Source organism: Brassica napus, chromosome C3, assembly GCF_020379485.1.
Source record: "Brassica napus cultivar Da-Ae chromosome C3, Da-Ae, whole genome shotgun sequence".
Classification (NCBI taxonomy): Eukaryota; Viridiplantae; Streptophyta; class Magnoliopsida; order Brassicales; family Brassicaceae; genus Brassica; species Brassica napus.
In genome coordinates this window covers 21,265,282-21,289,907 of record NC_063446.1, presented here as the reverse complement: position 1 = coordinate 21,289,907, position 24,626 = coordinate 21,265,282, and the positions used below count along the sequence as shown (strand labels likewise).

The following is a 24,626-nucleotide window of genomic DNA, read 5'->3' as shown; positions in this document are numbered from 1 at the left end:
TCTAGGGTTTTGTTTGTCCACTCTCTCTCTCTCTCTATTTCTCATCTTTTTCACTGTCACGTTCACTGTCACGGCTTAGCAGAATTTTTCTGATTTTGAGAGTTTTAGGGTCATTTTTGTTTAGTTTATATATCATTTTTGTTTAGTTTATAGTTTGACAATATTGCGTGGACAACATATTTATTTAGTTAATGGATTGCCAATATTACCATAGAGAATATAAATATGCAAGGAATATCAAATTCAGACTTGTGTTTTTTTTAACTTATCATTGAGATATCAACGTACTGCTTATTATGCATCCTGTTCACTATCATTTGTATTTTGAGGAGCCTCCTGCATCATGGTAATCAAGTTTGGCTTGAGAAATATAGTGAGTGATATTGTAAGTTAAATGTAGTCCGAGAATATTTTGCTACCAATGTACTTTAGTAAATAGATTTTGTATTAATTTCAAAAATGACACTTTCATGTTCTTTTGGCTTTTTTTGATGATGTTGGAACAACTTGCTTAGCGGCATTTTATGCTGTGGGAAAAGCTTATTTAAAACTGATTTACTGATTGGTATTCCCTTTAGTTGAAGTGAGTCTACGATGAGCAGCACTCGGAACAGAAGCTAAATTCTCCATAGACGTTTCCTCCGTTTTCTTCACCAAATCTTTCACGACGGCTGGAATCTGCCAGTTGCTCACCTGATCCAGAAATTTTGAAGATTCAAGTAGTCTTAACAGAACACCAGGAAAATGTTTTTTTTTTTAAACTAACACATGTAAAATGTTGCCTTCTCTTTACATTTATATACCTTTGTTTTACTGTCGTAGTAGTACTTTTGTCATAATTTATACAACTAAGTATTAACCTTTTGATTGCATACCAAGATATGTACCAATATAATGCATCTCTCCTGCTGAATCAAATTAAACAGTCGACATTTTCTGAAAAAGATCAGAATCTACAAACGATAAATAAAGAAAATTAACTTATTGACCTTGGTGACAAACTTAACTTGCCCAATTGGGCGGATTGAGATATTGACAACACAGCGGGGAGAGCCTTCTTGCATATTCATGTACTCAATCCTAAATACCTTACAATCTATTGCATCTCACTTGCGTATTCACCAGCTTCGACCCGACTTCCCATATGAGGTTCAGTTACAATCTCGAGCAAAGGAGCTCTTGCTCTATTCAGATCTACCTGCACCATAAGAGCAATGAAACATTAAGAAACATAAGTTCTTTTGCAGGTTTTTTAAAACCCCAAAAATCTAAAACCAAGAATCTGATTGCATAGCATCTTTGCTTGAACATTGTTAATACTGTTAACACATGTATAGTATCCTATCAATTCATGTCAATTTTATGCTGTTGCTACAGGAAGACATGTGCACAAAAATAAGCGAAAGTAGAATGAACCAACAACTTGTTTTGTTGTACTATTGTCTTTTATATCTACAGAAAAAAATCATATTCAAACATTCCAAGGACGGCTTTAGTGCTTCATGCAAACATTCCTAGAAAAATCATACTTAAACAACTCCCTCTCGGTCTCGCTAATAGAGCACATAGTAGAACGTGAAATGTAATAAGAGCAGGTAGGCGTTCATCCCTTTCCATTACCCTAAATTTAAGTTTTATATATACAAAAAAAAATCACCCTTTTCCAAGCAAACACTATGCATATATGACTCTTCATCAAGAATGACCATCTGCTCTGAGATAATAAGGCCAGACTAATTAAGCAAGAATGGTACAGAGGAAGAAGTTCAGAAGTGTTAGGTACTTAACTACTTGTTCGCAATGTAGTAACAGCCTGGTTATAAATCGCAAGCAACATGAATATAGAATCCGAGAATTTGAGAGCACGTTGCTGGTGTTTGTAGTTAAGCCTCCGTGTAAGGTTCAGACATCAACTCGCCACCACGATTAACGTCCTTGCTTACCAGAATCGGAACAGTTGCACGGTGGAAGAACAATGGCCAGCCTACAACTCAGAGAGAAACACATATGAAATCACCATTACACTGAAAAGTAAATCTATATCGAGAGTAGTAAAAAATGTAAAGATGATGATTAATGGTAAAGGCCTCACCTTTTTATAGGAGAGAAACACTGCCTCAAGATGAAGTAGTTTAATAGAAAGCGAAATCGTGTTGTACTGGGCAGGGAGAGTTAAAGCGCGGTTAGTGACGATTCATACAACCATTACAGCCATGCTATGAGCACACCCCTTTCTGGTGATTCAATATGCCGTTATGGCCATCAGTCGCCATTACAATGGCACCACTTCTCCACCATGCTCCAACAACTTTGATTACACTCACCACTGCGATAGATCATATCCATAATTGAGATGAACATTTTGACATTGATTCACTTTTGTTGATTGAATTTAGCCAGTTGCACTACCGGATTCTGTTTCTTGAGTTGAAACCAATTAGCAGAGCTTTCTATCTTCCAAAGAGCCATTTGATGGTAGCATAATCTCCTGTGATAATCCTACATATCCTTTCTTCTCTTTTAGTTTCCACTAATATCCAATCTTCTCGGTAATCTTGATCAACGTCGAGCCCAATTCAAATGATTCGACACCAAAAAATGAATCGCTAATCCATGACACAGAACCGTCTTTAACCATCATCGCGTGGATCTGCTTGCCGCCGACCAGCCTCTCTAGAACAACCGTTGCTCCTCCTTAATTGTCGCAAATGTTCCACTGGTACAACGGTTGAAAGACTACCATCAGTCTTCTTATTCCCTCCGCCACCGCCACAGCCTCCATTGCGTAATTGTCTTCGTGCTTGAGGCTCAACGCGTCGATATGATTCTCCAGAGCGCGTTTACTCGTCTAATGTTACCATCTCCTAACGATTCGTTGTGGCAAGGAGGTGCATATCACGTTCTTGTAATCCATGGAAGAGGTGGATGTTAATTCGAATGGCGGTGTTAAAGTTGAAGCTTTGTGATGACGGGGAAGCAAGGGATCGAAGAGGACGGTGGCTGTTGGATGCTAGGGTTGAGTTGACTCACAAACAATACATATTAGCCCAAAGGGATTTGGACGATAAATATCATAAATCCCATGGGTAAAAACAATAACTGACACTGGTTGATTCCTTAGTTAGGAAAGTTAGGAAGAAGATGAATCATCTGGATCAAAAACCCTAGAGTCTCCTCCGATATCGCAGCCGCACAGAAGAAAAAATAGATGAAACAAAAGAAACAAAAACGACGTGTTTTGACTATACTGGCTTACACTCTAAAATAGGTTTTACGAAGTAAGCGAATGCCCACAAACGTAATCGTAAGCCCAAACGTAATCGTAAGCCCAATAAATGAAACGCGGTGTGTAGTCTTAGTGGACACGTGTCAATACCACAGAACACGAATTTGTGACATGGCATCCGAGCTGGACGCTCTAGGAGGGATACAAAGCTTACTTTATATATAAAGAAGATATATATATATATATATCTCATTCCTCTACCGTCAATACTCATTCTTATTCACTCAACAACCTAAACATGTCTGAAATTATCAGTTTTTCAATTTTACTCTTCTCAAAAATGTCAAATCTTTTAAAACCGGATGGAGAGTTCACGTTTAATTGCTTCATTCGTGGAAAAGAAACATGTCATACCGGAGGCAAGACGCTTGAAATGGTGTCAGACGATGAAACTTTAAGATTTTTTCAAAGAATACGTTTTAACACTTTATATGCGAGTTGATCTATTACAAATATCATTATTTCTTTGTAGGGTGTCACTTTAATCTATTCTTATAATCCATGTTTTACGTAGCTGTGTGTTCAATTTTGGAATGTTTCTATGCGTGTTTCATTGTATGTTGTAGAAAGATAATTATAATAAAATATATATTAATTTTGTTCTGTTACATGTAGGTTTCAAATCCCCACACGTAGAGTAGAGGGTATGTGAACAACATTTTGCAAGTCTTATTATCAAACATTTATTTTATACAAGTATGCTTTTCCTATTTTTTTTTGACACACCAAATCATTTCCTTTGGGCTATTTGAAGTGATTTTGCTTTAATTTTTAAGTTATATATAACACAATCATTCACGTATGCATCACTTAATCAATTTAAAACCAAACATATATTGCTAAGGTAATGATTCACTCAACCATTCTTATATGAGTTAAAACCTTAAAATAGAGTACTAACCGTGATTACCATCAAATGTTGCGGAGAAGCGCAGCTCATTTGGGTTATCTCATTTACCATCAATTGTAGTCTGAGATTTGCAAGTGATTCGGGTTGTTTCATCCTCTGACTAGGGATCCGTTTCTGAAAGGAAGCATCAAAGTCACCCAGTTTAATGAACCTGAAACAACAGAAGGATTTTATTATACGTTAAACCACATGATGTTCACATGAAGAAAAGAAACACATTATGAATGGAATCACTTACTCTGCTCCTGGCGCTTGGCAACGTTTTGGAAGAGTTCCCTTGATGCAACTCTTGCCTCAGATTCAGTTTGAATCTTCATGTGAGCCGTTATTTTTTGACCCTTTTCTTCATGCTCCATATCTTTTTTATTCTTTCATCGCAGAACAATTATCTTGATAAGTTTCTTCAAGTGTCAACAAAAACAGACTAAAATTACTCAGAAACAAAGCGTAGCTTAGATTATAACTCACACAGATATTCTAAGGAGAAACAAAATACTTACCTTTTTCTTAGACTTTCAAGTGGGGTTCATCTTCTTTACAGTGATGGATTTGCTCTTCTCTCTCGAGATAACAACTTAATCCGACCACTCTGTCCATTATATCACCGATCTTTGCAATGGACCACCGATCTCCAAATAGTCTTAATTTTGATGTCTTTAATGTCTACTTCTGTTTGTTATATGTCTCAAGTTCTTACATCTGCAAGTAAACCCAATATCAAACAGAGGATCAACCTGGTACAGCTTTCACAACGAAAAATTAAGAAATCAATACCTTGATTCTATTAATTTCACGATTGATAGCATCTTGAAAGTTTGGAAAGAATTTAAATCGTAGATACCGGTGTGGAACTCGCCGAAAAGATGGTTGATGAACATGGAACATCGAAACCCTAGATATCGTTGTTTAGATCGCGATGTGAGTTTTTTTTAATGAACGTTAATCTAACGTTTTTTTTCTTTTTCCTACGCTAAATTAGTTAACTTGGTAATTGGGCTTTGATTTGTTTATTTTACTGTTTTAGCATTTTACCACCAACAAGTGAATGCCCATTTTGTAGATTAATATGTTTTTCTTATTTACATATACCAATTAAAATATATTTTAAATATGTTATATAAATATATTCAACGAAACTGATTATTTTCTATGTAATCTCAGGCTTAGACTATAAACTATCGAATAATGTAATTAGTTTACATTACCTTAGTTTAAAAAAATATTAATATGAAGTTTTTCTCATATAATCTACCCAATTATATTTGAATTATAAGAAAACAAAAAAATAATGTTAATAATTTAGCATTGAAATATTAACTTATTCTTTGCAAAAGTATGTCTATATTATTTTCCAAAACAATTTGTGTTTCAAAAAAATATATTAATATTCATTCTAATTGGTTATATATACAAAAAATACAATATATATTATTTTTATTTACGATTTGGATATTAGGCCTAGGATTATTATATGGGATCCAGATCCGATCCGAGATTCTCTCCAGATCCGCTCGTAAAATAGGATATTTGTGATGTTTGGATCTGAATCTGGATAGTAAAATCTTGGATCCCTCAAATCCAAATCCGGATATCTTAATTTTTAGCTCCAAATATCCGAATCCGGATCCGTATTTTGAAAATATATTAAAATATTAATTTTATTAATATTTATTGATATAATAATATTTATAAATAAATTAATTTTATATTATCATATTTCAATTTTTACAATATTATACACACACACACATATATATATATATATATAATTCTTGTATAAATATTCAATTTAAGTATATTATTTTTTTAAAAATAGTATTTTAAACAAAATATTTTTTTAATTATTTTTATTCGTCCTTATCCGAATCCGGATACCTGCGGATAATATAATATCTAGACGGATATCCAGAATCTGGATATCTGAAAACCACGAGTACGGATCCAGATATTAAATCCGACGGATCCGAATCTCGGTATCATAAATTTTCCGCATATCCGGATCTGTTCCAGGCCTAATGGATATAATAAGAAACAACTAATACTAATTTATCACTTTGATTTGTTTATCAACATAGATACATTATTTACAAGTTCACATATATACAAATATAAAATATATTGTTAAACAATAATAAATATTTGATATTGTAAATTGACAAAACAGCTGCGCGGACGCGCGGGTCAAAGGCTAGTAATGTTTTAATAGGTAAGATGTTTTCTATATATCTATCTGTCTTATTAAAAATGAAGTACAAATAGAAAATAACTCTCACTTAATCTATATATTTACAATCTCTGCCGCTAGTTTAAAAAATACACACATTCATTAATATTAAGACAAAGCCTATCACGTCATATACCAAAACTAATTTCAACACAAATGGCTTGTGTTATTAAATACAACTACATCCTGATCCGCGCGGATATGAATTTTCAGTTTTTAATTATTTATTTTATTAAATGATGTATTTGTAAAATTCATTCATATTATATTCATTAAATAAATATTTTTTTTGCATCTTAAACTATCTATTTTTTTTACGAATGTTTGATCTTATATAAAAATATATAAAAAATGAGTATACATAGTTAATTAAATAATTGTAAAAACATAAATTTTTCTTTCGTTTGCGATATCATATAAATAATGATCCGTCCAGTTAACAAAAATCATGATTTTTTTTATGTGTAATTTTTTTTTAATTTTGACAATTTCCTTAAAACTATATTAAATTTTACATATTTTAATTAGAATATTTTTAATATGTTTACCTTTTTATTTGAAATGCAACTCAATATTTTTTAAAAAATTATAACAAAATATTTAAAAAATAATAATTTTAGAATTTGTTTGAAAAATATGAAAATTACATTTTAAATTAAAATTATCCTAAAGTATGATAAGTTTTGATGTAAACGAAAACTCAAATTATGTCAAAAATAATTATATTCAATGATAATAACAATTTAAATTGATTATTTTTAAAAAAATACATTTACAAAAATATTGTTTGAAAGAAAATTCATTTCTCTTTCAAATATAAAATGAAAATATTATAATTTAATAATAAAAAATATAAATAAAAACCATAAATTTAGCAAATGACAACTGAGTTATATTATGCTAAAATTTTATTTCTAACAATTTAACAAATGACAAATGAGTTATGAGCAAATAATACCATATAATTTTTAAAAACATAGCCATTCTTAAATATTTTTTTGAATAAATAAATATTTTTTAATTTAATCAACTGAAAATAATATCCGTACAATTTTGTGAGTCAAATTCTAGTTTTATTGATGCATATTATATATTAGTGTTGTATGTTTTAGGTAACATTTTAATGATGCACGTTTTTTAAAATCTCCATTATTGAAATTATGCACGTAAGGATAACTCATGAGTTTTTTTTGTTGATTAAATGACATTATGTCCAAATTTATTTAAGAATATTTCATTAAGGTAATTGAAAAAGACAAACAATAAAATAGGAAGTTTAAATTCATTTAAGCATTTTTCATTAATGTAACTGAAAAGACAAGTAATAAATTAGGCAGTTTTATTTGTTTTAGGATATTTCATAAATGCAACTGAAAAAGACAAGCAAAAAAATAGGGAGTTTAATTAATGAAGTAAGAACATTTTCAAATGGGTACTTCTCTTTTAATAATATAGATTTCATTAAGGTAACTGAAAAAGACAAACAAAAAAATAGGAAGTTTAAATTCATTTAAGCATATTTCATTAATGTAACTGAAAAGACAAGTAATAAATTAGACAGTTTTATTCGTTTTAGGATATTTCATAAATGCAACTGAAAAAAACAAACAAAAAAATAGGGAGTTTAATTAATGAAGTAAGAACATTTTCAAATGGATACTTCTCTTTTAATAATATAGATAATGTCACACGTGTCTTTGTCGTGGTTATTAACTTATGAAAGAATTACACTCAGAGGCAGTTTTAAGTTTATTATAACACAATAAGTCATTTTCTTCTACCAAGACACTTTCTTCTAACTGCTTCCCTTCTTCCTAAACAAATTAGTTACTTCGTAACTAACCAACTGAGTAACCAAAGTATTATATTAGCGGGAATTAACCTCAACCACACATCTCTCTTCCCATTCAATGGTTCAGATTAAATCTAACACTTTTGAGAAGACTTATTTCTGTTTCATTTCTTGACCATTGGATTTGCTTTTGTACTTTAACCTTTAACGATTCAAATTTACTCAGCCACATTCATCATCTCCTTTTTTATCGTTGTATTTCTTCTGAAAATAGTAATGGGTGTTCCTCATCATCTCCTTTTTTCACCGGCGTCTCCACCGCTATTCTCGCCGGAGTGGGTCAGTCCTACTAAAGCTAATAGGTGCCTTCCCTTAGACTTCTGTCTTTTCTCTTCGGGTAAGTTATACCCTAGAATAAGATTCAAAATCCTCTCTTTCTATTGATCTCTCTAAGCAAAATGAGTGATTTCTTATTTGTTTTGAGTCAGCAATGAATCTACTACACATCAATCATCAATAACATAGATTTATGTTTTGGATCCAACCCCCACCTTGTTTAAGAGCTTCTGATTGATGTGTGTGTTTTCATGCTATCTTCATGGTAGGTCTTAGCTTGATTAATTTATGTGTGTTTTACATATGTACACTATCATATTTCTCGTACACATATACACCATTTTCTGTACACATGTACGCTATTTCATACACACGTACCGTGAAAATGAATTGAATTTTGTGTTGTGTTCATCAGCTTGTTCTGGACTCATATATTTTGTGTTTTGTTCATCAACTTGTTCACTGGCTCTCCGTTGTCGTCAACGAAGCCGGCAAGAAGTGTGATGTGCAATAACAATGGAGGAGTATCATCTTTTTGCACTTTTGTTCATAATGGTGTACACGTGGATATAATTCATCTAAACGTACATGTGGATAATACATTATATGTACACGTTGATAATTTTTGCATATTCATGTGTTCTAACAGTTTGAAGCATGATGAAGAGTGATGTCACAACAAAGATAACACTTATGTCAAGGTACATATTTAGCTAACAAAAAGATAACACTCAAACATATGTGTACATATAAATATATGAAAATTGTATCTCAAACATGTACACAAGTTTACAACATACTGGACATATAACATGTATCTCAAACATATGTGTACATGTAAATATCTGATAAGATATAATATGTATATTGTACATGTAGCCCTTGTCGATGTCAAAAACATATGTGTACATGTAAATTTCTTTATAAGTATATGTTAAACACACAAACAACTTTAGATGTGTTTACAAATTACTAATCTAATAGTGTACATGCACATTCTTATCCATGTGTACAACCCATGAATATGTACATACTTTGTTTATTTTCAATTTTTTTAATCAGTGGCATTTTAGTAAATATGTCTTCGTATTTTCCAGAATTTTGGGTTTTCTGCAATAAATTTGCGGCCGCTATTGATTTTTTCCACAAAATCTTTCATTCTTTTACGTTTTAATTATAGGTTACACTTCATGATCATAGTTTTATCATTTATAGAATGTTTTTCAAATTCAGATTTTAAAAATAGTGAGTTTTTGTCAAGGGAAATGAGCTGAAGAGGACAAGGGAGATGAATCGAAACACGGCCACTGCGGCGGATTTCGAACATCACAACCACCACGAGCACAAGGGAGATGAAATGAATAGCACGACATGGAGGAAGAATTTGTTTGTGTTGATTTCACGGCGAAGGAGAAGACGAACATGCAGTTTCGCGACCGAGCTCGACGGAGGTTCACCGGCAGTCACAGAGGATGACCAGGAAACACGGCGAGAGGAATTGTGGCATAGATGACCTGAGATCGAGAAGTTGAAGATTGAGATGTGAAGAAGAAGCTTTTTGATTTCATAATTATGTTTGTTTACTCTCGAAAAAGAGAAGAAAAGTAATAAATTTTAGAAAATTGTGGAACCACTTTAGTTAGATAAAAAGAATCTAGTTAACGGTGGTTTGGTTTCTAGTCATAAAAAACTACCTCAATAGTGATAACTGACCTAGAATGTAATAAAAACTTGGAAACTGTCTTATAGTGTAAAATACTCTTAACTTATTATACAGTCTAACATGTGTACCACCAACAATTAAAAAACCAATTTATATATAGCTATCACAAAAAGTTGTTAAATATTTTAGTGATAGATATTGAACCAAACCCATTTATTTTGTATATTCTAATGATTCAACTATAAATTATCTACCCAACTATATTTTATCTATAATTAGAAATAATGTTAATAATTTAACATGAACTTATGCATTTTTCAAAATATAAAAAATATATTTTCTAATACAAATTAATGGATAGAAAAATATTAATATTTATTTTAATTGGTTATAAATACAAACAAACTCTATGATTAACAACCCTATATTTCAAAAAAATTGATATATAAGAAATAACTAATGTAATTTATCATTTTAATTTTTTAAATTAGCATAGACTACATTATTAACCACATCATACTTATATAAAATATAATAAATATTAAAAATTGCAAACCGAAAAAGAACACATGCGCGAGCGCGCGGGTCAAGGTCTAGTATATATATATGTAAAGCCCAATTTAATAGGATAAATGATTGATTTAAATTAGGCATGCGGGTTCGGGTAGTTCGGAATTTGGGTAGTTTGGTTCGACCAAACTCTCGCCAAATTAAACAAAAAAGTTTATTTCGGTTTGGTATTCGGGTAGATTGTTTTTAATTTTTTTTTACAGAAACTAACCAAAGTTTATAGTTTCGATTATGTTTCTGTTAAAATTTGGTTAAATTTGGATAATTTCAGCTATTTTTACCAAAATCTAACCGATTACCGAAGCAAACTGAACCGAAAATTAAAGTTTTTTATAAACTTGACGAACCGAACCAAATTTCTCACCTTTATTTCGGTTTGGTTATGTTCAGCAGGCTTGGTTCTGTTCAACATCTCATACCTAATTTAAATGGTAATTTAAACTTATTTTTTAATAATATAAATAACTAATACTAAATGTTTTGAAATTAGTGTATTTGAATATTTTAGAATTGTCATAAAATGCAAATTTTACTAAACCCATTAATTTTTTTCATTACTTATAATTTTTGATATGATATTTAAATAATGTATGAATTGCATACAAAACAATTTCCAAATTGTTTAATCTTTCAAAGTCATCTAATAATCAAACGCAAATCCAATTAGTACTACCAAATATATAATAAGAAGTTACAAATACTTGTCAGTTTCAAACAATTAATTAAATAACAAACATGTAAAAAAAAGCATATAAACATTTTAAAAGATAGTGTATATATATATATATATATATGTCATTAATAATATAAAAAATTTCTACATATATAAATGTGAAAATAAATAGCCGCGTAGTTACGCGGATTAAGGTCTAGTTTAAGATAAAAGTATACAGTAGAACATCTATAAATTAATACTTGATAAATTAATAATCTCTATAAATTAATAAATTTTGCATGTCCCAACTTGGGCCGGTTCAAAATTTGACACAAATCGATACAATAATATATGGTCCCATTAAAATTATAAATTAATAATTTATATGTATACATAATTTATATAAATAAGCACCTATTATTATATTTTTGTGTTTTATATTCACAGTAAAATTATCTTTATATTTTCTTAACACTTAATATATTTTTGATGAGATTTAGTAATATTATATCTAAAACCATATTGAAGTTCTATGCAATATATATTATATACAACAAATAATATAATAAAACTAATATAAATGTCAAATTTCAAAAAAATAACTATTAATGTCTATACACTAAAATCAAATATTTTTATTATTTTAGAATAAATATATTTTAAAATAAAAATCTAAATAAGGAAACTTTTGTAAATTAATATCTCTATAAATTAATAAAATTTCAATGTCGCAACATTATTAATTTATAGAGGTTTTACTGTACTTTGATATAAGGAATGAGCCTAGAGCAATGACAAATGACATGTCCTCAAAGAACTTGTTGTTAACTGGGAAGATCTTTTGTTTCCCTGCAGTAGTTCCTGAGCTACATATATCAACAATGTCACAAGCATATCACATTTGAGTTTACATATATATATCACCAGCAAGGACATATTTTATACATACTCGGCAATACATACCTCAACAGAAATCGAGTAATGGGTTTTCCAGAAATAACATTTGAAGGTTCTCCATTCACAACGCGTTCGATATAAGGCTTAACATCATCGTAGCTTACTACCGGTACGTTCTTCTTGAATAACTCTTTATCACAGCTTCCATGGAGGTAGCCTCGGAGATACTCTGTATTAGCATTAAGCGTAAGTATCTCCTTTCATACATAATCTTGTATTTGCTTCACATTTGATGTTAACTTCTTTAGATCCATCAGGCCGTTGAATAGATAGTTAACGTTTAATTTTGATATCTGCATGCATCTCCTCAAATCAAAGGGTTATAAATAAAATAAATTTTAAAAGCGTAGGAAACGTGTTTTTTTTGTTTAATAAATAAATATAATTAAAGTCATACTTACAAACTTCATACCTAACTTCAAAATAATTGGAAATGTCCTTGAATCTTATAGATCATAGTTGTTTGAGTTGAGTTTCGCTATCAGGGGAGTCCCATTGTTAATGTGGACCCTGAGCAAATTCTAATTTTGTGGAAACAAATAAATTGGTTTTGCAAAAAGGGCTCTAAGGTTTTGAAAATAAAAATATCTATCTATTTGCTGCCCAATCATCTGTAGATTCGCGGCAACTTAGCAGCCACAACAATGAGATTCCAGCTCTTGGCGCACTGCGATCCTATGCAAAATGCGTTGTTGTGTTATTCAAGATTGGTATCAGTTTTTGCATTCTTGTATTTTGCTATGTTTTGCTTTTCTATTCGGTGTTGTTTAGATGTTTTAACTCTCTTTTTTTGCTACTTGTTTTCATTGTAAAATCTGTCAAAAATGAAAATGGTATAAAATTTAATATTTATACCCAAAAAAATTTCTCTAGTTGCTATACGAAGTTTTGATTTTGTTGGACCTAGTGTAAATATTCCTCTTACACATGTCTAGACAAACCGATCACTATATTATATTTTATTGATAGAAAACTGCAGGAGATCTTGGGATACAAATATTTGTTCTAAAAAGTGCATGTGCGTTTCGCCTCAGTCCCTCCAAAACTTGGATCTTTCCCAAACAAATCTAATTTTCTAAAGTGTTAGCTCATAATCATAAATTTCTTTGTGAAGCTATCATAACTGGGCATAAACATCATAAAAATAAGTGAAAAACAGAATTAGAGTTCTTGGTGCAACAGGTGAAAGGAAGAAGATGGAGGCATTCTAGTAAATTTGTATTCATTAACTAAAAAGGTAAAAATAACAAAACTGACATCTAGTCCAAAAAAAATAACAAAACTGACATTTTGTCGATGGGAACCCGCGTCCTCTGCAGGTTATATAAGCACTTATAATTATACTTATAAAAAAAACATATAATTATATATATAATAAAAGCACATTAAATTTTTTGCATACATAAAACTTAAAGTAAAATGAAAAAATAACATGTTTTTTTAAAAAAATATACTTATTATATTTGCCCCAAAAATTCAATTTATTCATGAAAATTTTATTATTATTTTTTCGAAAATGATTGTTTTACTTTGTTCTTAATTACATTACAAAGATTTGTGACCTTATGTGCCTACAATTGTAGTGTCAGTAACTATGTCAGGTTATAATAGTTTTATATCTTTAGTTTTTTTGTTTGACTGAGTCTTTCGTTTTAAGATGTTACTACACTTTGATCTACGCAACCGCACGGATGTTATGTTTCACAATAATAATTCATATGTTTTAATTGTTTGTAAACTGTACTTTTTGATGACATGTGTTATTAATATTCAAAAAACTAAAATGGCACTCCCTCTGTTTCAATATAGATGATGTTTTAGGTGATTGTTTTTGTTTCACAATAGATGATGTTTTCACATATCTAGATAATTTTAACTTTATCGAAAACTATGTAGCCAATTGTATTTTTATTATTTTTGTTTATGATTAAAAATATTAATTTTAAATTATATTTCAATGATTTTTTATTTAGAAAAGATAATTTCTTAATATGTGTGCAAATGACCAAAACTTCATCTATTATGAAACAGAGGGAGTATATTATATAAGTCATTTGTTATTTATTATTTTTATAAAACTTATAAGTTTCACATATATTGTTTTTATAAAACTGTATTTTTTGATTCATATATGCTAATAAAAACATAATTTTCATAGTTTTAGATTTGATTTTTTTTTATTTATATAGATCGTAATTTATTTCATAGTCTATTTAGTTATAACAATTGTAATATTTGATTAATGAAAAATCATAAATCATAAAAGATAAAATAATATTGTGCTATATTTAAAAAATATTGTAAATATAGTGGTGCTAAAATAAAAAGGGTCTATCTATTTAAGTCATATTGGGCCAGATTTAGTTATTTCTTTTTTAGTTTAATTAGCTGATCCATAGAGATCAAAATGTGTTCATTTACTTAGGAAATGAGACCAATGTGACTTTAACGATTTTCAGTATGATAAACGGAAAATTGCCAAAAATAATATTTTCAAAATACCACTTTTCATGTTTACGCTAACCATTTTTATCTTCATCTTTAATGAAGGGTAAAAGACATATATAATCTTTTGATTAACTTTGACAAAAAAACATATGATTAACTAATCTAAACCCTAAATCAACAACTCTAAACTCTAAATTAACAACTCTAAACTCTAAACCATGAAACATCAACTTTAAACCCTAAACCCCGAAACGTCAACTCTAAACCCGAAACCTTCAAATCTAAACCCTAAAACATCAACTCTAAACCTTAAACGTAAACCCTAAACCCTACATTTTTCTGAAATTCGAACCTTAAACCCTAAAACCCTAAAACCTTCAAATCTAAACCCTAACACATCAACTTTAAACCCTACACGTAACCCCTAAACCCTAAACCCTAAAATTCTAAACCTTTAAATCTAAACCCTAAAACATCAACTCTAGTTTAAGGTTTAGGGTTTAGGGTTTAGAGTTGAAGGTTTAGGGTTTAGAGTGTACTTTTAGGGTTTAGAATTTAGTGTTGATTGTTTAGGGTTTAGTATTGATGGTTTAGGGTTTAGAGTTGAAGTTTAGGGTTTAGGGTTTAGAGTTTATGTTTTAGGGTTTAGAGTTTAGAGTTGATGTTTGGGGGTTTAGTGTTTGGAGTTCATGTTTTAGGGTTTAGGGTTCGTATTTAAAAAAAGGGTTTAGAGTTGAGTTTTAGGGTTTAGGGTTTAAATTTCGAAATAGGATAATTCGAAAAAATTAAAAAAATTATTTTTTATTTTTTTAGATTTTTATTTATTTAAATATTTATTTATTATAGATATAAAGAACAAGGGCATATGAGTCTTTTGCCACTCAATGAAAAAGATATTTTTGAAAAAGTCTATTTAGCAGTGGTAAAAATGAAAGTGGTAGTATAAAAGTGGTAAACATGTAATTTTTTCACGATATATTGAAAAGAAAAATTATCTATAATTTTTTCAGTTTATAAAACTTACCAAATCTCATTGACCATTTTTATACAATTTAGTCTTATCAAATAGTGTTATCAAATGATGATGGAGACCGTTTAATACGTACTAGGTGGTTGCCCGCGAATTCGCGGATATAAGTATTGTATAAAATAAATATTGTACGTATAATTCAATAAAATTTGAATAATAATTATAAATATAAGAAAATTTTAAAGTCAAAAGATTTTGAAAATCTAAAATTTTAATGTTATATTTTTAGAATCGTGAGATATAGTGATAATTCAATAATATTAATTTAAGTAGCTAAAATATTTATTTTAAATGATTTTGATCAAATGATTAACAAATTATGATCAAAGAAAATAATATCTATTTAAAAACATTGTATAATCATAGCAGTATCTTATCTATCACCTCATTAAACTTTAATGTTTATAAACTATAAAACTTTAAAACATTATATAATCATAATATTATCTTATCAATTTTAAAATAATCATAGAATTGTCTTATCTATAACTTCATTATTATAATGTTTGATCAATCAAACTATCAAATTAAAAAAATTTTATTAAAACTTACTTGTGATATAAATGTAAGCTAAAGTCACTTAAGTGACTTCTCGTTTAACATATGATTTTTATTTTATAAATTATATATATGCTTTTATAAAGAATTTTAAACTTCTGATAAGTTGATTTCACAAAATATGATAAATATTTTTTAGTTTTTCAAAAAACATTATTAATAATCTATAAAGCATTTGTAGGCTTTATAAGATTTTAATAGTTATTATAAAATTATATACGAATATAATTCATTATGTAAACTATAAAATTGATGACAAAAAATATTTTAGTTATTTTATATAAAATATTTGGTCATTATATTATATAGTTTATAAATAATAAAAAATAATTGATCAGACTTTACTGATCTTTCTATAATTTCAACAGTTAGTTACCATAAGTTATTATCTACAGTATTCTATAGATTATTTGGTAAGTGATATTAATTGATAATAAACTTACCATTAATTTTAATTCTAATTAAAATAAATAAAAATTATAAATCATCAACCAATCAAATTATAACAATTTTTTGAAACTTCACCAATGATCGACACATAAGCGAAAGTCACTTAAGTGACTTCTTATTTAATATATAGGAGGATGCTCTAATTTATAGAGAAAAGAATAGTGATAATTAGGGAATCAAAAATAAAAAGGAACAATATATACAGATATAACAATCTTGACATTTAGGTTGTTGATTTGTAGTCGTGATTTTTGGTTATTGAAATTAAATGGAAGATTTGAAATGGTTTTAGTTGTGATATTATAAGTTTCCTAAAAAATGATTGCAGTGAAGAAAATATTGGGTGTGTTGTGAAACTAGAGAATAGAAACTGTATATTCTTTTTAATCTTAAACATAAGGAACCCTTTATATATAGGGAATTACACCGTCATAAAATAATGGAAAGACTAGAAAAAAATATTAATCATAAATCAATAAGGAAAATAAAACTAGGGTTTTCTCTCTCTCTCTCTCTCTCTCTCTCTCTCATGGCCGTCGGCTCTCTCTCTCTAGTATGGTCTGTTTATGGACATCCACAATATGATTTATAACACTCCCCCTTGGATGTCATAACCATACAGAGTTTGTAATACGCTTTGGATGTTGCCTCATTAAAATCTTACCAGGAAAACCCAGTGGGACAAAACCATGGTGAAGGAAAAAGAGTACAACACGTATTACTCCCCCTGTTCTGAAGATCTTTCATCCTACGCATCCCAATCTGATGTGTGAGCTTCCTAAACGTGTAGGTCGGAAATGATTTGGTGAACAGATCGGCTGAGTTGTCGCTGGAACGCACTTGGACCACTTGAACCTCGCCGGCTTTCTGAAGTTCATGCTTGAAGAAGAACTTGGGCAGGATGTGCTTCGTCCTATCTCCTTTGATGTAGCCTTCCTTTAGCTGAGCAATGCATGCTGCATTGTCCTCATACATCACGGTTGGTGCGTCTTCGCCTTCGGATATCCCACAATCAACTCGGATATGTTGGGTCATGGACCTCAACAAAACACACTCGCGGCTGGCCTCATGTATTGCCAAGATATCTGAATGGTTTGAAGATGTGGCTGCAATCGTCTGCTTCATGGAACGCCATGATATGGCCGTTCCACCATGTGTAAACACATAGCCTATCAGCAAAACCAACTAAACCTTCTTTGTTTTGGTTATTATAAAATAGACCCAAGTCTTTCGTTCCTTGCAGGTAACGAAAAACATGTTTAATCCCGTTCCAGTGCCTTTGGGTCGGACAAGAGCTAAATCTAGACAATAGATTCAAGGCAAAACATATATCTGGTCGTGTGTGACTAGCCAGATACATCAAAGCTTCTATGGCACTGAGATATGGCACTTCGGGACCAAGGACATCTTCATCGTCCATCTTAGGACGGAACAGATCAGTGTACAGACCGAGGGACCTCACAACCATGGGGCTCGACAACGGGTGAGACTCGGCCATATTAAATCTCTTGAGTACCTTTTCTGTATATGTCATTTGATGCACAAGGATTCTATCTTTAATGTACTCAAGTTGTAATCCCAAACAGAATTTCGTTTTTCCTAGATCTTTCATCTCGAATTCTTTCTTAAGATATTCATCTGTTTGAAAAATCTTTCCAGAGGTTCCTAGGATATTCAGATCATCAACATACACTGCTATGATCACAAATCCTTTATTTTCAAATTTATTTATGAAAATACATGGGCTGATCAGATCATTCTTATATCCTTCTTTTACTAGGTACTCACTTAGCCTATTGTACCACATTCGACCTGATTGTTTTAGTCCATAAAGTGACTTATTCAACTTTATACAATGTTGTTCTCGAGAACTCGATTTGTCTTTCAATTCAATATCCTCTGGTACTTTCATATATATCTCATTATCCACTGGACCATATAAGTATGTAGTTACTACATCCATTAACCACAAGTCTAATTTCTCTCTTATAGCCAGACTTATCAGAAATCTAAAAGTAGTAGCATCCACCACAGGGGAATATGTTTCCTCATAATCGATTCCTGGTCTCTGTGAGAATCCTTGTGCAATAAGCCGTGCTTTATATATCACTACTTCACCATGTTCGTTTATTTTCCTCACAAAGGCCCATTTGTATCCAACTTGTTTAACATCATATGGTGTTTGGATCATAGGACCGAAAACACCTCTTTTCTTTAAAGAATTTAACTCCACGTTTATAGCTTCCTTCCATTCGATCCAATCTGATCGTTGAGTGCACTCATAAATAGACGTGGGTTCATGATCCTCGTTTAAATCTATAAGTTCAAGTGCTACCTTGTATGCAAATATATCATCAATGTCGACATTCTTTATGTTCCATTGTATCCCAGACAAGACATAATTTATTAAGATCTCATTATTATCAGGACCATCAGTACCATGAAGCTTGGCATCCCAAGCATCAGTGTTTGGTACATCAGGACCATCGGCCATGTCTAAAGCCTTATGGTCGGACGCGGCCACATCCCGGGGAGGATCGGTCGCGGCCATGTCTAGTGTTCCAACCTCGAATTCAGCACCTTTCTTTGTTTTCCGAGGGTTCTTATCTTTGGAACCTATTGGTCTACCACGTTTCAAACGTTGTCTAGACTCTGTAGCAACTTGATTGTGTCCCTCTTGAACATCAATTCTAACTGGTGCATTAGCAGCTGGTATATATGACTTTGTCACTCTTTTCGGGTCAGCAAAGGAATCTTGCAATTGATTAGCTAGCTTTTGTAAATGTATTATCTTTTGGACTTCTAAATCACATTCTTGAGTCCGAGGATCTTGCCAAGATAAGGATGTTTGATTCCATGTAATTTCTTTTACCAGCTTATTATTATCTCCCCCTAATGTTGGATGTTCGGATTCATCGAAATGACAATCCGCATACCTGCCCTTAAGTAAATCACCCGTAGTTGGCTCAAGGTACTTAATAATCGTGGGAGAATAATATCCAACATATATCCCCATCCTCCTTTGAGGTCCCATCTTTGTTCTCTCTGGTGGAGTAATTGGAACATAAACGACACATCCAAATGTCTTAAGGTGGGATATGTCTGGCTCATGACCCGTAAGCAATTGTGATGGGGAATATTTATGTTCACTAGATGGCCTGATGCGTATGAGTTCAGCCGCGTGTAGCACGGCATGTCTCCAAGCAGAAACCGGAAGTCTCGACCTCATAAGCAATGGTCGAGCTATTAGCTATATGTGTTTTATAAATGATTCGGCTAAGCCGTTCTGTGTATGTACATGTGCCACGGAATGTTCCACAGTTACCCCCATGGACATACAGTAATCATTAAACGTTTGGAACGTGAATTCACCAGCATTATCAAGACGTATAGTCTTTAAAGGAAAATCTGGAAAATGAGATTGTAATCGAATTATCTGAGCAACCAACCTCGCAAACGCCAAGTTGCGGGTCGACAGGAGACAGACATGCGACCATCTCGTGGACGCATCAATGATGACCATGAAATATCTAAACGTCCCACAAGGTGGGTGTATTGGTCCACATATGTCTCCTTGTATTCTTTCCGGAAAGTTTATCGTTTCCTTAGTCACTTTAACTAGTGATGGCCTAACGATGAGTTTCCCTCGTGAACATGCTACACACGTTATGTTCTTAGGAACAACTCGTTTCTCTTTCAATGTATGGCCATTAGTGTTCGAGATCAATTTATGCATCATGGTCGAACCGGGATGGCCAAGCCGGTCGTGCCATAGAGTGAAATTTTTGGTGTCTATTTTATTAAATGTGGCATTGGCCTCAATCATACTGACTTTGGTATGGTAAAGACCAGTAAAGAGTGCATGTATAGATTCTAAAACTTTCTTATTGCCTTGGGCGATTTCAATAATTTGAAGGAACTCTTTGTTTCCTTCGTCCTTAGTCTCAATATGTAAGTCATTCATTCGAATGTCTTTAAAGCTCAGTAGGCTTCTCTTAGAGTTGGGTGAATACAATGCATCAGATATATCTAGATGCGTATCCTTAGGCAACAGGATGTTAGCCTGGCCGTGGCCTTCAATGAGACTAGCTATACCCGCAATTGTGGAGATATTGGCGTTTTTAAGGGTTAAGTTTATGAAGTATCTTTTGTCTCTTAAGATCGTGTGGCTTGACCCACTGTCCACTACGAATACATCCTTGTTTTCGTTCATTTCTAAAACAAGATTCATAGGATGATACTTAGAGACTTCATATATAAAAATCATTCATTTATTAAGTTTAATAAAACAAGTTCAAAGAAATGACAACATAGAAAAACACCAAAGCAAAGAACAGAAAAGTTTAGAACACAATTGTCGAAATCAACTTCAATCTTTTAGACAATCTGAAGTTTCATAATACATAAGATCGTCTTGGTCATGATTAAAATCATCTTCACTATCTTGATATGTCATGTGGGCTTCAGGATTCTTACCTTTCAAACTCTCTTGATAGAGGTCAACTAGATGTTTGGGAGTCCTACATGCCTTAGCCCAATGATTGCCCATACCACATCTATGGCACACTGATTTGGTCGAGTGTTTCTGTTTGAATGTTGTCCCACGACCTCGGCCATGACCTCGGCCAAACGAGTGTCCTTTGCCACGGTCTCGACCATGATCTCGACCATACTGATTTCCTCGTCCGCGGCCAAAATAATTTCGACAACGGCCACGTCCATGCCATTTTCCACGACCACGGCTGTGTTGGCCATTTCCTTGGACGTGGTTAGCTTCTTTCTTGGCCTCTATGGCCGCGTGTTCTTCAGGTGGTGAGGCTGATCCAGGAGGTCTCATTTCACTGTTTCTCATCAACAATTCATTGTTTTGCTCAGCGAGCAATATACAAGAAATCAGATTAGCATAAGTCGTGAAGCCCTTCTCACGGTACTGTTGTTGTAACAACACATTGCTTGTGTGGAAGGTGGAAAGGTTTTCTCAAACATATCCTTATCCGTTATATCCTCACCACACAGTTTCAATTTCGAAAAAATCTTAAATAGGACTGAGTTATACTTGTCCACGGACTTATAGTCCTGGATCCTGAGATTCCTCCAATCATACATAGCCTTTGGTAAGATCACCGTTCTCTGGTGATCATATCTCGCTTTCAATTCTGTCCAAAGGTCTAATGGATTCCCAATGGTCAGATACTGATCTTTGAGACTCTCAGTTAGATGATGGTGAATGATCAAGATGGCTCTGTATCTATCTTTCTCACTAGCATCATTGTCCTCGGTGATATATTTACAGAGTCCCTTGGATTTCAGGATGATCTTAGCATCAAGTGTCCATTGCAAGTAATTATCTCTAGAGAGATCTAAGGCAGTAAAATTCAAGTTGTTGATTTTCGACATTTGAAATCATATGTTTTATAATTTAGATCTTTAAAGATTATAATGTTCTTAGTGTTCTTATGATTATACAAGACAATCAGGTATGTAATGCGAATTGATCACACGACCAAACGGATATGATGCATTCAGTTCATACGAGTATGATGCAAGATAAGCCGCACGGCTAAGACAAGGTATGAACAATCTTATCAAACGGTTTCTATATGATCTTAATGCAATCGGTTCATACATCTTAGCAATTGGTTTCTAAATGATCAAGCAATGTATCAAGGTGTTAATTACTATCAACTTAACGGATCATATTCAATGCGATTAGGGTTTTAAATATATGAACAAAGCTGGACAGGTTAAGTCTTAAACAGGATGAGAACAATTAACCTAGGCGATTCCTTAATCTCAAAACATTCAATCGGTTCATCAATTCAATCAACCAAATTCAAGTATGGGTTTAGCAATCCTAGCAAACGATTTCTATGTGATCATATTCAATCAATCAAAACAGTCAATTTCGATTTCAAAATTTAATTAGGGTTTGGATCGATTTTATGCATAACATGCATTATGCATGCATGCGGCTAGGGATTAAAAGTATCAGGGTTTCGATTTTGATCATTAGATCATTGGGGTTTAGGAAATCGATTTTGATCATTAGATCATTAAGGCTTTGGGATGGTTCTTTTTAAACGGGACGCGAAGAAGCTTGGATCGGGAAGGTTCGCGATTGGGATGGTTCTGGCGATCGGGATTAGGGTTCGCCGGCTAGGGTTTTAGGGTTTTTCGATTTTGGATTTTAGCTTAGGGTTCTTAGAGTAATCGTGCTGATAACGTGTTGTGAAACTAGAGAATAGAAACCATATATTCTTCTTAATCTTAAACATAAGGAGCCCTTTATATATAGGGAATTACACCGTCATAGAATAATGAAAAGACCAGAAAGGAAATACAAATCATAAACCAATAAGGAAAATGAAACTAGGGTTTTTTTTTTCTCTCTCTCTCTCTCTCATGGCCGCCGGCTCTCTCTCTCTAGTATGGGCTGGTTATGGACATCCACAATATGATTTATAACAGGGTGTGTATGTCACGGAGAATTTAAAAATGAGTTATGTTATATTCTTGTTTGAATTCAAAATATTTGAAAGATATTGTATGATTATGTTATAATATTCAGCTTGCTTTTCAAGAATACACTAAACAGTGTTTTGGGTAAAAGAATATAATCTATTAAAACAAAGTCTTATTTTTTATCTACGGTTTACAACTCATACGAAGACCATCTAAAATATTACTTAATATGACATTTTAGATTATTTACATTAATAATAAACAAACTATAAATTTAAATTTTATTTTTTAATTATAACAAATTCGGTTGAAAAAGAATCTAACAAAATCATACTAACTTTTAAATATTTTTTATAAAATAACACTTAATTAATTTCGTAAATACTAATATAATACTATACATCAATGTTAACTAAAAAATTATTATAAAACAAGAAAATAAAAATTCTATACTATTCCTCATATATTTTTAATTATATTCTGTATTATATTAAAATAGAAGTGCTATATGAATTAAATATGGATAAACTGATCTATTTTGTTTTTTTAAATAGTTTCATTTAAATAAATTATCACTCTTCATTAAAATGTGTTATATTCGTAAATTAAATTATTATTTTTTTACAAAAAATAAATTTCTCAACATAGATTTATTAACATAGGTTAAACTTTTATATTTACAACTACATATTATTTATTTATTTATTTTGAAACTCTCAAAAATATATTGCTTAAATATTTGTATAAAAAGATGTAATAGTTTATAACTAACCTTTAGTTCATATACTATTTAAAAATATGTTATTAGAAAAAAATGAAATTCTAATAATTCATTTAAAATATTAATGACAAATCAAATTTTAATTATTAATTTAATATTTGTATTAATTATCAAAAACATATCTGAGAAATATATAAAAAGTCATACCAAAAGTAAAATTATTTACATAAAATAATGTATTAAATTACAAAAAAATTTGAAATCATATAATCTTCCACCTCAAATATAGTTGTATAATTTTCCAAACAATTTTGACAAAATATGAAAATTTTAAAATAAATATTTGAACTTAAAATGATAATGTTTCAAATTTTTCATAAGATAAAATTATAAATAATAAAACATAACTTTTTGAAATGTAACACAAAAAACAAACTATGTTGTAAAAATTAAAGTAATCTAATATTTTGGGGTCTTAATTTAATAACGAAAAAAAGAAAACTTAATATCATAAAATCCAAAAATATTCTATATCAATAAAATTTACTAAAATAATATGATAGA

At 31.1% G+C, this 24,626-nt stretch overlaps 3 long non-coding RNA genes across 4 annotated transcripts; 1 reads left to right on the top strand and 2 right to left on the bottom strand.

The window, feature by feature from the left end:
- Nucleotides 1-500: 500 nt before the first annotated feature.
- On the bottom strand, nucleotides 501-5,828 carry LOC106385381. Of its 2 annotated transcripts, none has more exons than XR_007320716.1 (7): nucleotides 4,971-5,828; nucleotides 4,697-4,895; nucleotides 4,435-4,597; nucleotides 2,093-4,347; nucleotides 1,789-1,984; nucleotides 804-1,198; nucleotides 501-693 (listed from the first exon to the last, which is right to left on the bottom strand). It is a non-coding gene; the product is annotated as an uncharacterized LOC106385381 (long non-coding RNA). The 2 variants fall into 2 exon arrangements; XR_007320715.1 differs by lacking the exon at nucleotides 501-693 and having other exon boundaries at nucleotides 854-1,198; nucleotides 2,093-2,326; nucleotides 2,410-4,347; nucleotides 4,971-5,823.
- A 2,095-nt stretch (nucleotides 5,829-7,923) lies between these two features.
- On the top strand, nucleotides 7,924-10,581 carry LOC111204481. The gene is made up of 3 exons (XR_002656940.2): nucleotides 7,924-8,813; nucleotides 9,198-9,249; nucleotides 9,810-10,581. It is a non-coding gene; the product is annotated as an uncharacterized LOC111204481 (long non-coding RNA).
- On the bottom strand, nucleotides 9,055-13,737 carry LOC125583680. The gene is made up of 2 exons (XR_007320717.1): nucleotides 12,400-13,737; nucleotides 9,055-12,302 (listed from the first exon to the last, which is right to left on the bottom strand). It is a non-coding gene; the product is annotated as an uncharacterized LOC125583680 (long non-coding RNA).
- Nucleotides 13,738-24,626: the final 10,889 nt, after the last annotated feature.